The sequence below is a fragment of the Pseudophryne corroboree genome, chromosome 4 (assembly GCF_028390025.1).
Source record: "Pseudophryne corroboree isolate aPseCor3 chromosome 4, aPseCor3.hap2, whole genome shotgun sequence".
NCBI classification, from domain to species: Eukaryota; Metazoa; Chordata; class Amphibia; order Anura; family Myobatrachidae; genus Pseudophryne; species Pseudophryne corroboree.
Window position 1 is genome coordinate 14,901,074 of NC_086447.1, and position 13,618 is coordinate 14,914,691.

General features: G+C 49.1%; 1 long non-coding RNA gene across 1 annotated transcript in view; it reads left to right on the forward strand.

Annotated features, from left to right (window-relative positions):
- Positions 1 to 13,618, forward strand: part of LOC134911069 (uncharacterized) — a 55,999-nt gene that overhangs the window by 13,060 nt on the left and 29,321 nt on the right. Inside the window, exon 2 of the long non-coding RNA XR_010176304.1 lies at positions 5,825 to 5,977. This is a non-coding gene — a long non-coding RNA (uncharacterized LOC134911069). The remainder of the gene's footprint in view (positions 1 to 5,824; positions 5,978 to 13,618) is intronic.

Below are 13,618 nucleotides of genomic sequence, written 5' to 3' on the forward strand. Positions count from 1 at the left end.
GCTCTTCGCCAACTCATTTGTACTTTTGGTGGAAGAATCTCTCTGAGGTCTACATCAGTTTGTAAGATCGGCCAATGTCTTTGCAGAATAGATTTGATCTCCCAACTTTTGTTGTTAAATGTACCAATAAATCTGATTGGTTCTTCTTTCAGAGTTTTCTTCTTTGGGATCAACAAGGAATCTCTTGAGTAATTACGTACTTGCTGTTGAGCTGTCCGAATGATCTTGTTACCATAACCCCTCTGTTTCAGGCGGTTACAGAGCTGTTGTTCTCTTTCTTGGTATACAGTAGTATCTGAACAGTTCCTTTTCGTTCTTAACATCTCTCCCTTGGGGATCCCCTTGATAGTAGATGGGAAGTGAGAACTTTGAGCATGCAATATGCTATTGGTAGCTGTTTTTTTACGGTAAATATCAGTTGTAACCTGTCCTGATTCATCCATTTGAATAGCCAAATCCAAGAAGTTCACCCTATGCTGACTGGATTCACCTGTCAGCTTGAGGTTGGAATCATTAGTATTGAGGATACAGATAAATTCTTCCAAGGTACTCTGATCACCTTCCCATAACAGCAGAATGTCATCTATATATCTAAAATAGATGAGAATGTGTTCAGTATATCTTTCAAGATGTTAGCTGAACACCACCTCTTTCTCCCATCTCCCCAGGTAGAGGTTGGCATACGTTGTTTTGCGCGAAGTCAGTTTTGTCTCTATGGAATTTTCTACGCTTTCTCTGTATAATGCTATCTTCGAACTCCTCAACTTCTTTTTTGAATTTATTATATGTTGTCTGAAATTTCTCCATGGATTCAAATCTTTTTAATCTATCGCCTAATACATTTATTTCCTGCGCGTATTGATTGAGAAGAATTTCATCATGACGAATCAGGATTTTAATAAGTTCTCTTGAACATTGGGTTAGAGTTTTTTCCCATTCACTCTTTAATTCTGCGTTGGCCAGTTCGTATGTTGGGAATATTTTTGGCCTTAGTCCTCTCGGTGTTATATTATGGCTTATGTAGTTGTCAAAAGTTGTCTTGTTCCACCATGTCTTACTCTGGCGCATGAGAGTTTGTTTTAACACATACAGGTCTTCCAACCAATCCCTCTTAGAAGGATCCCCTGGTTCCATATCCATGCCAAACATCAGGTCTAAGCCATTCTTGAGCTTGTCACGTCTCTCATCTAGGTCTTTAGTCAAATTGAAGGAAGTCATATTGGGACTAAATAACAATCGGGATATAAATTCCATCACTGCACATGTTACATCTGCCCCACCTGCACTGCACATGTTACATCTTCCCCAACTAAACTGCACATGTTACATCTGCCCCCCCCCTGCACTGCACATGTTACATCTGCCCCCCTGCACTGCGCATGTTACATCTGCCCCACCTGCACTGCACATGTTACATCTTCCTCACCTGCACTGCACATGTTACATCTGCCCCCCTCCTGCACTGCACATGTTACATCTGCCCCCCTACTGCACTGCACATGTTACATCTGCCCCCCCTGCACTACACATGTTACATCTGCCCCACCTGCACTGCACATGTTACATCTTCCCCACCTGCACTGCACATGTTACATCTGCCCCCCCCTGCACTGCACATGTTACATCTGCCCCCCTGCACTGCACATGTTACATCTGCCCCACCTGCACTGCACATGTTACATCTACCCCACCTGCACTGCACATGTTACATCTGCCCCCCTCCTGCACTGCACATGTTACATCTGCCCCCCTGCACTGCGCATGTTACATCTGCCCCCCTGCACTGCACATGTTACATCTGCCCCCCTGCACTGTGCATGTTACATCTGCCCCACCTGCACTGCACATGTTGCATCTTCCCCACCTGCACTGCACATGATACATCTGCCCCCCTGCACTGCGCATGTTACATCTGCCCCCCTGCACTGCACATGTTACATCTGCCCCGCCTGCACTGCACATGTTACATCTGCACCCCCTGCACTGCACATGTTACATCTTCCCCACCTGCACTGCACATGTTACATCTGCCCCCCTCCTGCACTGCACATGTTACATCTGCCCCCCTGCACTGCGCATGTTACATCTGCCCCCCTGCACTGCGCATGTTACATCTGCCCCCTGCACTGCGCATGTTACATCTGCCCCCCTGCACCGCGCATGTTACATCTGCCCCACCTGCACTGCACATGTTACATCTTCCCCACCTGCACTGCACATGTTACATCTGCCCCCCTCCTGCACTGCACATGTTACATCTGCCCCCCTGCACTGCGCATGTTACATCTGCCCCCCTGCACTGCGCATGTTACAACTGCCCCCCCTGCACTGCACATGTTACATCTGCCCCTCCTGCACTGCACATGTTACATCTTCCCCACCTGCAGTGCACATGTTACATCTGCCCACCTGCACTGCACATGTTACATCTCCCCCCTGCACTGCACATGTTACATCTGCCCCCCTGCACTGCACATGTTACATCCAGAGCCGGCGCCACCACTAGGCAGCTTTAGGCAGCTGCCTATGGGCGGCGGCCACTGGAGGGCGGCAGGTCACGCTTACTCTTACTCAGCTCCTCCTCTTAAGAGGAGGAATATTTCAAGCGTTACCGGAGACGCGGAGAGGAGCAGAAGAACTGTACGTACGGTACCACTAGCCGGCAGCACGCCCCGTAAGCAGAGTGTGTTCTTGTGGTGCGGGGCGGGAATATGTCGGCGTGGAGAGGAGCAGAAGAACTGTTACAATAGCCGGCAGCACGCTGCATACTCTATGTGCATAGAGTATTAGAGCCGCTGCCGATGAGTTACACTCACACTGACAGCGCTGGCTGGCGGCTGATAACAGTTTGGCGGTCGCGGCATCCCTGCAGCGCTGTCAGTGTGAGTGTAACCCATCGGCAGCGGCTCTAATACTCTATGCACATAGAGTATGCAGCGTGCTGCCGGCTATTGTAACAGTTCTTCTGCTCCTCTCCGCGCCGACATATTCCCGCCCCGCACCACAAGAACACACTCTGCATATGGGACGAGTCCTGCAGGGATAATTATGTTGTGCTAAGTGAGGGACTGGTGCTACACTGCGGAGCAGACTGCGGGCGGCTCCCCTGCTGATGTTCCCTGTCTTCTGCAGCCTGCAATGTAGTCGCCTCGGATTGGTCCCTATTATACATTTTTATGGGCAGAATTCTTTGCTTTACTGGGGCTCCTTGTCAGTGCTCCATTCCTCTACTGGTGTGTGTGTGTGATATATATATATATATATATATATATATATATATACTGCATTGCATTGAATGTATAAATCTTCATTTCGGCCGCACTCAGGAGTAATCTATCCTACGGTGTCCAGACACATTGTAGCCTGTCTGGGGGTCCCCACAAAATGTCACACATAGTGGCTTTTTAAAATATAATTTTTAGAGGCTGTGTGAGGATTTTTTTTTTTTTTTTTTGGGGGGGGGGGGTGCAGCAGGCATATGTTTTGCCTAGGGTGCCGAAGAACCTTGCACCGGCCCTGGTTACATCTGCCCCCCTGCACTGCAAATGTTACATCTGCCCCCCTGCACTGCACATGTTACATCTGCCCCCCTGCACTGCGCATGTTACATCTGCCCCACCTGCACTGCACATGTTACACCTGCCCCCCTGCACTGCGCATGTTACATATGCCCCACCTGCACTGCGCATGTTACATCTGCCCCACCTGCACTGCACATGTTACATCTGCCCCCCCTGCACTGCACATGTTATATCTGCCCCACCTGCACTGCGCATGTTACATCTGCCCCACCTGCACTGTACATGTTATATCTGCCCCTACTGCACTGTACATGTTACATCTGCCCCACCTGCACTGCGCATGTTACCTCTGCCCCACCTGCACTGCACATGTTACATCTGCCCCCCCTGCACTGCACATGTTATATCTGCCCCACCTGCACTGCGCATGTTACATCTGCCCCACCTGCACTGTACATGTTATATCTGCCCCAACTGCACTGTACGTGTTACATCTGCCCCACCTGCACTGCGCATGTTACCTCTGCCCCACCTGCACTGCACATGTTACATCTGCCCCCCTGCACTGCACATGTTACATCTGCCCCCCCTGCACTGCGCATGTTACATCTGCCCCCCTGCACTGCGCATGTTACATCTGCCCCACCTGCACTGCGCATGTTACATCTGCCCCACCTGCACTGCTCATGTTACATCTGCCCCCCCTGCACTGCACATGGTTATGCCCATTAGCTAACAAATGTGTTGCTGCCATCAGGTGTGAATTAGGCCCATAGTTACGGCCGTGGTGGGAATTGAACCCAGGGTCGGTGCAAGGTTTCTCAGCACCCAAGGCAAAACTTCTGACTACTGCCCCTTCCCCCTACCTGCCCTGTTGAAAGCTGAAAGGCATGCTGCTGCTCTCCCCCACCCCCGGTATGTTGCGTGGCTGCTCACCTCCCCCCACCTCTCCAGTCTATGTGGGTGCCTGTTGCTCTCACCTCTCCAGTCTATGTGGGTGCCTGTTGCTCTCACCTCTCCAGTCTATGTGGGTGCCTGTTGCTCTCACCTCTCCAGTCTATGTGGGTGCCTGTTGCTCTCACCTCTCCAGTCTATGTGGGTGCCTGTTGCTCTCACCTCTCCAGTCTATGTGGGTGCCTGTTGCTCTCACCTCTCCAGTCTATGTGGGTGCCTGTTGCTCTCACCTCTCCAGTCTATGTGGGTGCCTGCTGCCCTCAGCGCCCACTCCTCTGTTAAATTCCTACTCCCACCATCATCTCCGCCTCCCCTCCCTCCCCCCCACACACACATACTGCTGCTCTTCCCCTCTTACCTTATCAAATACAGAGAGTGCACTGCGCAGCCACCTTACCTGCAGGTTGTCAAGTTACTGCCTGTGTCGGGTGGAGGCGGAACTGGAGGCTGCAATACGGGAGCTTGGCAGTCGGCTAATGGAAGATACGAGTGCTGGGGGGATTGTGGCTGCTGTGAGAGGTAGGACCGTGCTTCCTTTTTCAGGCAGCTATAGCAGGCTGCCCCCTCAGGTCCCGGCGCCCCTAGGCAGCTGCCTAAAGCTGCCTAGTGGAAGCTCCGGCCCTGATTGAACCCATGACCCCAGTGCTGTCATTACGCCATGTATGTCATTACTTTAATGTTTAAAGGTTTCAAAATAAGGAGATAAAAACCACAAATAATGTGAGGAAATAAGATACAGTGCTGTGGATTGTGTGAGGGAGCCGGGCCCCAAACTACCTAGGGCCCCATGAGAGCTAAATCCGGCTCTGCATTAACCCCAACCAGGGTAACATCTACTGCTCACATGTTGTCATGTAAAATGCTGACACATCCCTCCCATTGTCCAGAGTCCAGGGAGACCGTCCCCTATTCAGACACTGTTCTGCTGTCCCACCTGCGTGCGGGGGGGAGCCTCTGATTACCGCTGCTCTGCTCTGCATAGCCGCAAGTGATCACTGAATAGATGGCGTGCACATGTGCATGGCATCTACACAGAGCGGGGAGGAGAGCAGGGGGCTCTTTAGCTGCTGGGGTAGCACTGGGCACACCCCCCAAAAGTCTGGAAAATGGGTCCGTTTGGTGAGGCCATGCCCATCCCATCTGAGGCCACACCCACTTTCCGGGTCATGCTCCATTCATAGAAACGTTAGGAAGTATGCTGACATGCTGCCCGTCAACATTTTAACAATGTTTATGTCATCACTGCCGACCTTGTCACTACTGCCCATCTGATCACACAGTAACAGAGTTTCCAGTGAAACTACTACGGGTAACCAGGTAATGAGGCGTCTGTCCTTTCCTCTATCCAGGTGATAATGAACAGGATTGCTTCGTGCTGCGACTGGATTTTCTAGAGTCTTGTCTAAAGAAGACTATTCCAAATTGTCAACATAACTCGGACTGTGATGCTGACCAGATGTGCTGTTCCACTCTCTGTGGCAGGCGATGCACGAAGCTTGTGGGTAAGTGGAGCGCAGCGTCCGGGTAACACACAGACAGACAGGAGGATGAGTGGGGGAATCACTGATAATGACACAAAATAATAACACACACACACGATGCACATTACAGCATGGAGCCTGTGTGTAAGTGGAGCGCAGCGTCCGGGTAACACACAGATAGACAGGAGGATGAGCGGGGGAATCACTGATAATGACACATAATAACACACACACGATGCACATTACAGCATGGAGCCTGTGTGTAAGTGGAGCGCAGCGTCCGGGTAACACACAGATAGACAGGAGGATGAGCGGGGGAATCACTGATAATGACACAAAATAATAACACACACACAATGCACATTACAGCATGGAGCCTGTGTGTAAGTGGAGCGCAGCGTCCGGGTAACACACAGATAGACAGGAGGATGAGCGGGGGAATCACTGATAATGACACATACTAATAACACACACACGATGCACATTACAGCATGGAGCCTGTGTGTAAGTGGAGCGCAGCGTCCGGGTAACACACAGATAGACAGGAGGATGAGCGGGGGAATCACTGATAATGACACATAATAATAACACACACATGATGTACATTACAGCATGGAGCCTGTGTGTAAGTGGAGCGCAGCGTCCGGGTAACACACAGATAGACAGGAGGATGAGTGGGGGAATCACTGATAATACCACATAATAATAACACACACGATGCACATTACAGCATGGAGCCTGTGTGTAAGTGGAGCGCAGCATCCGGGTTACACACAGATAGACAGGAGGATGAGTGGGGGAATCACTGATAATGACACATAATAATAACACACACAATGCACATTACAGCATAGAGCCTGTGTGTAAGTGGAGCGCAGCGTCCGAGTAACACACAGATAGACAGGAGGATGAGCGGGGTAATTACTGATAATGACACATAATAATAACACACACACGATGCACATTACAGCATGGAGCCTGTGTGTAAGTGGAGCGCAGCGTCCGGGTAACACACAGATAGACAGGAGGATGAGCGGGGGAATCACTGATAATGACACATAATAATAACACACGATGCACATTACAGCATGGAGCCTGTGTGTAAGTGGAGCGCAGCGTCCGGGTAACACACAGATAGACAGGAGGATGAGCGGGGGAATCACTGATAATGTCACATAATAATAACACACACACGATGCACATTACAGCATGGAGCCTGTGTGTAAGTGGAGAGCAGCGTCCGGGTAACACACAGATAGTCAGGAGGATGAGCGGGGGAATCACTGATAATGACACATAATAATAACACACACAATGCACATTACAGCATAGAGCCTGTGTGTAAGTGGAGCGCAGCGTCCGAGTAACACACAGATAGACAGGAGGATGAGCGGGGGAATCACTGATAATGACACATAATAATAGCACACACATGATGCACATTACAGCATGGAGCCTGTGTGTAAGTGGAGCGCAGCGTCCGGGTAACACACAGATAGACAGGAGGATGAGCGGGGGAATCACTGATAATGACACATAATAATAACACACACAATGCACATTACAGCATGGAGTCTGTGTGTAAGTGGAGCGCAGCGTCCGAGTAACACACAGATAGACAGGAGGATGAGCGGGGGAATCACTGACAATGACACATAATAATAACACACACACAATGCACATTACAGCATGGAGCCTGTGTGTAAGTGGAGCGTAGCGTCCGGGTAACACACAGATAGACAGGAGGATGAGCGGGGGAATCACTGATAATGACACATAATAATAACACACACATGATGCACATTACAGCATGGAGTCTGTGTGTAAGTGGAGCGCAGCGTCCGAGTAACACACAGATAGACAGGAGGATGAGCGGGGGAATCACTGACAATGACACATAATAATAACACAAACAATGCACAATACAGCATGGAGCCTGTGTGTAAGTGGAGCGCAGCGTCCGAGTAACACACAGATAGACAGGAGGATGAGCGGGGGAATCACTGATAATGACACATAATAATAACACACACACAATGCACATTACATCATGGAGCCTGTGTGTAAGTGGAGCGCAGCGTCCGGGTAACACACAGATAGACAGGAGGATGAGCGGGGGAATCACTGATAATGACACATAATAATAACACACACACAATGCACATTACAGCATGGAGTCTGTGTGTAAGTGGAGCGCAGCGTCCGGGTAACACACAGATAGACAGGAGGATGAGCGGGGGAATCACTGATAATGACACATAATAATAACACACACACAATGCACATTACAGCATGGAGTCTGTGTGTAAGAGGAGCGAAGCGTCCGGGTCACACACAGATAGACAGGAGGATGAGAGGGGGAATCACTGATAATGACACACAATAATAACACACACACACGATGCACATTACAGCATGGAGCCTGTGTGTAAGTGGAGCGCAGCGTCCGGGTAACACACAGATAGACAGGAGGATGAGCGGGGGAATCACTGATAATGACACATAATAACACACACACAATGCACATTACAGCATGGAGCCTGTGTGTAAGTGGATGTGCAGCGTCCGGGTAACACACAGATAGACAGGAGGATGAGCGGGGGAATCACTGATAATGTCACATAATAATAACACACACAATGCACATTACAGCATGGAGCCTGTGTGTAAGTGGAGCGCAGCGTCCGGGTAACACACAGATAGACAGGAGGATGAGCGGGGGAATCACTGATAATACCACATAATAATAACACACATGATGCACATTACAGCATTGAGCCTGTGTGTAAGTGGAGCGCAGCGTCCGGGTAACACACAGATAGACAGGAGGATGAGCGGGGGAATCACTGATAATACCACATAATAATAACACACATGATGCACATTACAGCATGGAGCCTGTGTGTAAGTGGAGCGCAGCGTCCGGGTAACACACAGATAGGCAGGAAGATGAGCGGGGGAATCACTGATAATGACACACAATAATAACACACACATGATGCACATTACAGCATGGAGCCTGTGTGTAAGTGGAGCGCAGCGTCCGGGTAACACACAGATAGACAGGAAGATGAGCGGGGGAATCACTGATAATGACACATAGTAATAACACACACGATGCACATTACAGCATGGAGCCTGTGTGTAAGTGGAGCACAGCGTCCGGGTAACACACAGATAGACAGGAGGATGAGCGGGGGAATCACTGATAATGTCACATAATAATAACACACACACAATGCACATTACAGCATGGAGCCTGTGTGTAAGTGGAGAGTAGCGTCCGGGTAACACACAGATAGACAGGAGGATGAGGGGAGGAATCACTGATAATGAAACATAATAATAACACACACACGATGCACATTACAGCATGGAGCCTGTGTGTAAGTGGAGCGCAATGTCCGGGTAACACACAGATAGACAGGAGGATGAGCGGGGGAATCACTGATAATGTCACATAATAACACACACACGATGCACATTACAGCATGGAGCCTGTGTGTAAGTGGAGCGCAGCGTCCGGGTAACACACAGATAGACAGGAGGATGAGCGGGGGAATCACTGATAATGACACATAATAACACACACACGATGCACATTACAGCATGGAGCCTGTGTGTAAGTGGAGCGCAGCGTCCGGGTAACACACAGATAGACAGGAGGATGAGCGGGGGAATCACTGATAATGACACATAATAACACACACACGATGCACATTACAGCATGGAGCCTGTGTGTAAGTAGAGCGCAGCGTCTGGGTAACACACAGATAGACAGGAGGATGAGCGGGGGAATCACTGATAATGACACATAATAATAACACACACACGATGCACATTACAGCATGGAGCCTGTGTGTAAGTGGAGCGCAGCGTCCGGGTAACACACAGATAGACAGGAGGATGAGCGGGGGAATCACTGATAATGACACATAATAATAACACATACACGATGCACATTACAGCATGGAGCCTGTGTGTAAGTGGAGCGCAGCGTACGGGTCACACACAGATAGACAGGAGGATGAGCATGGGAATCACTGATAATGACACATAATAATAACACACACACGATGCACATTACAGAATGGAGCCTGTGTGTAAGTGGAGCGCAGCGTCCGGGTAACACACAGATAGACAGGAGGATGAGCGGGGGAATCACTGATAATGACACATAATAATAACACACACACGATGCACATTACAGCATGGAGCCTGTGTGTAAGTGGAGCGCAGTATTCAGGTAACACACAGATAGACAGGAGGATGAGCGGGGGAATCACTGATAATGACACATAATAATAACACACACACGATGCACATTACAGCATGGAGCCTGTGTGTAAGTGGAGCGCAGTATTCAGGTAACACACAGATAGACAGGAGGATTAGAGGGGGAATCACTGATAATGACACATAATAACACACACACATGATGCACATTACAGCATGGAGCCTGTGTGTAAGTGGAGTGCAGCGTCCGGGTAACACACAGATAGACAGGAGGATGAGCGGGGGAATCACTGATAATGACACATAATAATAACACACACAATGCACATTACAGCATGGAGCCTGTGTGTAAGTGGAGCGCAGTGTCCGGGTAACACACAGATAGACAGGAGGATGAGCGGGGGAATCACTGATAATGTCACATAATAATAACACACACAATGCACATTACAGCATGGAGCCTGTGTGTAAGTGGAGCGCAGCGTCCGGGTAACACACAGATAGACAGGAGGATGAGCGGGGGAATCACTGATAATGACACATAATAACACACGCACAATGCACATTACAGCATGGAGCCTGTGTGTAAGTGGAGCGCAGCATCCGGGTCACACACAGATAGAAAGGATGATGAGTGGGGGAATCACTGATAATGACACATAATAATAACACACACACGATGCACATTACAGCATGGAGCCTGTGTGTAAGTGGAGCGCAGCGTCCGGGTAACACACAGATAGACAGGAGGATGAGCGGGGGAATCACTGATAATGACACATAATAATAACACACACACGATGCACATTACAGCATGGAGCCTGTGTGTAAGTGGAGTGCAGCGTCCGGGTCACACACAGATAGACAGGAGGATGAGCGGGGGAATCACTGATAATGACACATAATAACACACACACGATGCACATTACAGCATGGAGCCTGTGTGTAAGTGGAGCGCAGCGTCCGGGTAACACACAGATAGACAGGAGGATGAACATGGGAATCACTGATAATGACACATAATAATAACACACACACGATGCACATTACAGCATGGAGCCTGTGTGTAAGTGGAGCGCAGCGTCCGGGTAACACACAGATAGACAGGAGGATGAGCGGGGGAATCACTGATAATGACACATAATAATAACACATACACGATGCACATTACAGCATGGAGCCTGTGTGTAAGTGGAGCGCAGCGTACGGGTCACACACAGATAGACAGGAGGATGAGCATGGGAATCACTGATAATGACACATAATAATAACACACACACGATGCACATTACAGAATGGAGCCTGTGTGTAAGTGGAGCGCAGCGTCCGGGTAACACACAGATAGACAGGAGGATGAGCGGGGGAATCACTGATAATGACACATAATAATAACACACACACGATGCACATTACAGCATGGAGCCTGTGTGTAAGTGGAGCGCAGTATTCAGGTAACACACAGATAGACAGGAGGATGAGCGGGGGAATCACTGATAATGACACATAATAATAACACACACACGATGCACATTACAGCATGGAGCCTGTGTGTAAGTGGAGCGCAGTATTCAGGTAACACACACAGATAGACAGGAGGATTAGAGGGGGAATCACTGATAATGACACATAATAACACACACACATGATGCACATTACAGCATGGAGCCTGTGTGTAAGTGGAGTGCAGCGTCCGGGTAACACACAGATAGACAGGAGGATGAGCGGGGGAATCACTGATAATGACACATAATAATAACACACACATGATGCACATTACAGCATGGAGCCTGTGTGTAAGTGGAGCGCAGCGTCCAGGTAACACACAGATAGACATGAGGATGAGCGGGGGAATCACTGATAATGACACATAATAATAACACACACAATGCACATTACAGCATGGAGCCTGTGTGTAAGTGGAGCGCAGTGTCCGGGTAACACACAGATAGACAGGAGGATGAGCGGGGGAATCACTGATAATGTCACATAATAATAACACACACGATGCACATTACAGCATGGAGCCTGTGTGTAAGTGGAGCGCAGCGTCCGGGTAACACACAGATAGACAGGAGGATGAGCGGGGGAATCACTGATAATGTCACATAATAATAACACACACGATGCACATTACAGCATGGAGCCTGTGTGTAAGTGGAGGGCAGCGTCCGGGTAACACACAGATAGACAGGAGGATGAGCGGGGAATCACTGATAATGACACATAATAATAACACACACACACGATGCACATTACAGCATGGAGCCTGTGTGTAAGTGGAGCGCAGCGTCCGGGTAACACACAGATAGACAGGTATATGAGCGGGGGAATCACTGATAATGTCACATAATAATAACACACACGATGCACATTACAGCATGGAGCCTGTGTGTAAGTGGAGCGCAGCGTCCGGGTAACACACAGATAGACAGGAGGATGAGCGGGGGAATCACTGATAATGACACATAATAATAACACACACACATGATGCACATTACAGCATGGAGCCTCTGTGTAAGTGGAGCGCAGCGTCCGGGTAACACACAGATAGACAGGAGGATGAGCGGGGGAATCACTGATAATGTCACATAATAATAACACACACACGATGCACATTACAGCATGGAGCCTGTGTGTAAGTGGAGCGCAGCGTCCGGGTAACACACAGATAGACAGGATGATGAGCGGGGGAATCACTGATAATGACACATAATAATAACACACACACATGATGCACATTACAGCATGGAGCCAGTGTGTAAGTAGAGCGCAGCGTCCGGGTAACACACAGATAGACAGGAGGATGAGCGGGGGAATCACTGATAATGTCACATAATAATAACACACACACGATGCACATTACAGCATGGAGCCTGTGTGTAAGTGGAGCGCAGCATCCAGGTAACACACAGATAGACAGGAGGATGAGCAGGGGAATCACTGATAATGACACATAATAATAACACACATGATGCACATTACAGCATGGAGCCAGTGTGTAAGTAGAGCGCAGCGTCCGGGTAACACACAAATAGACAGGAGGATGAGCGGGGGAATCACTGATAATGACACATAATAATAATAACACACACACGATGCACATCACAGCATGGAGCATGTGTGTAAGTGGAGTGCAGCATCCGGGTAACACACAGATAGACAGGAGGATGAGCGGGGGAATCACTGATAATGACACATAAAAAAAACACACACACGATGTACATTACAACATGGAGCCTGTGTGTAAGTGGAGCGCAGTGTCTGGGTCACACACAGATAGACAGGAGGATGAGCGGGGGAATCACTGATAATGTCATATAATAATAACACACACACAATGCACATTACAGCATGGAGCCTGTGTGTAAGTGGAGCGCAGCGTCCGGGTAACACACAGATAGACAGGAGGATGAGCGGGGGAATCAC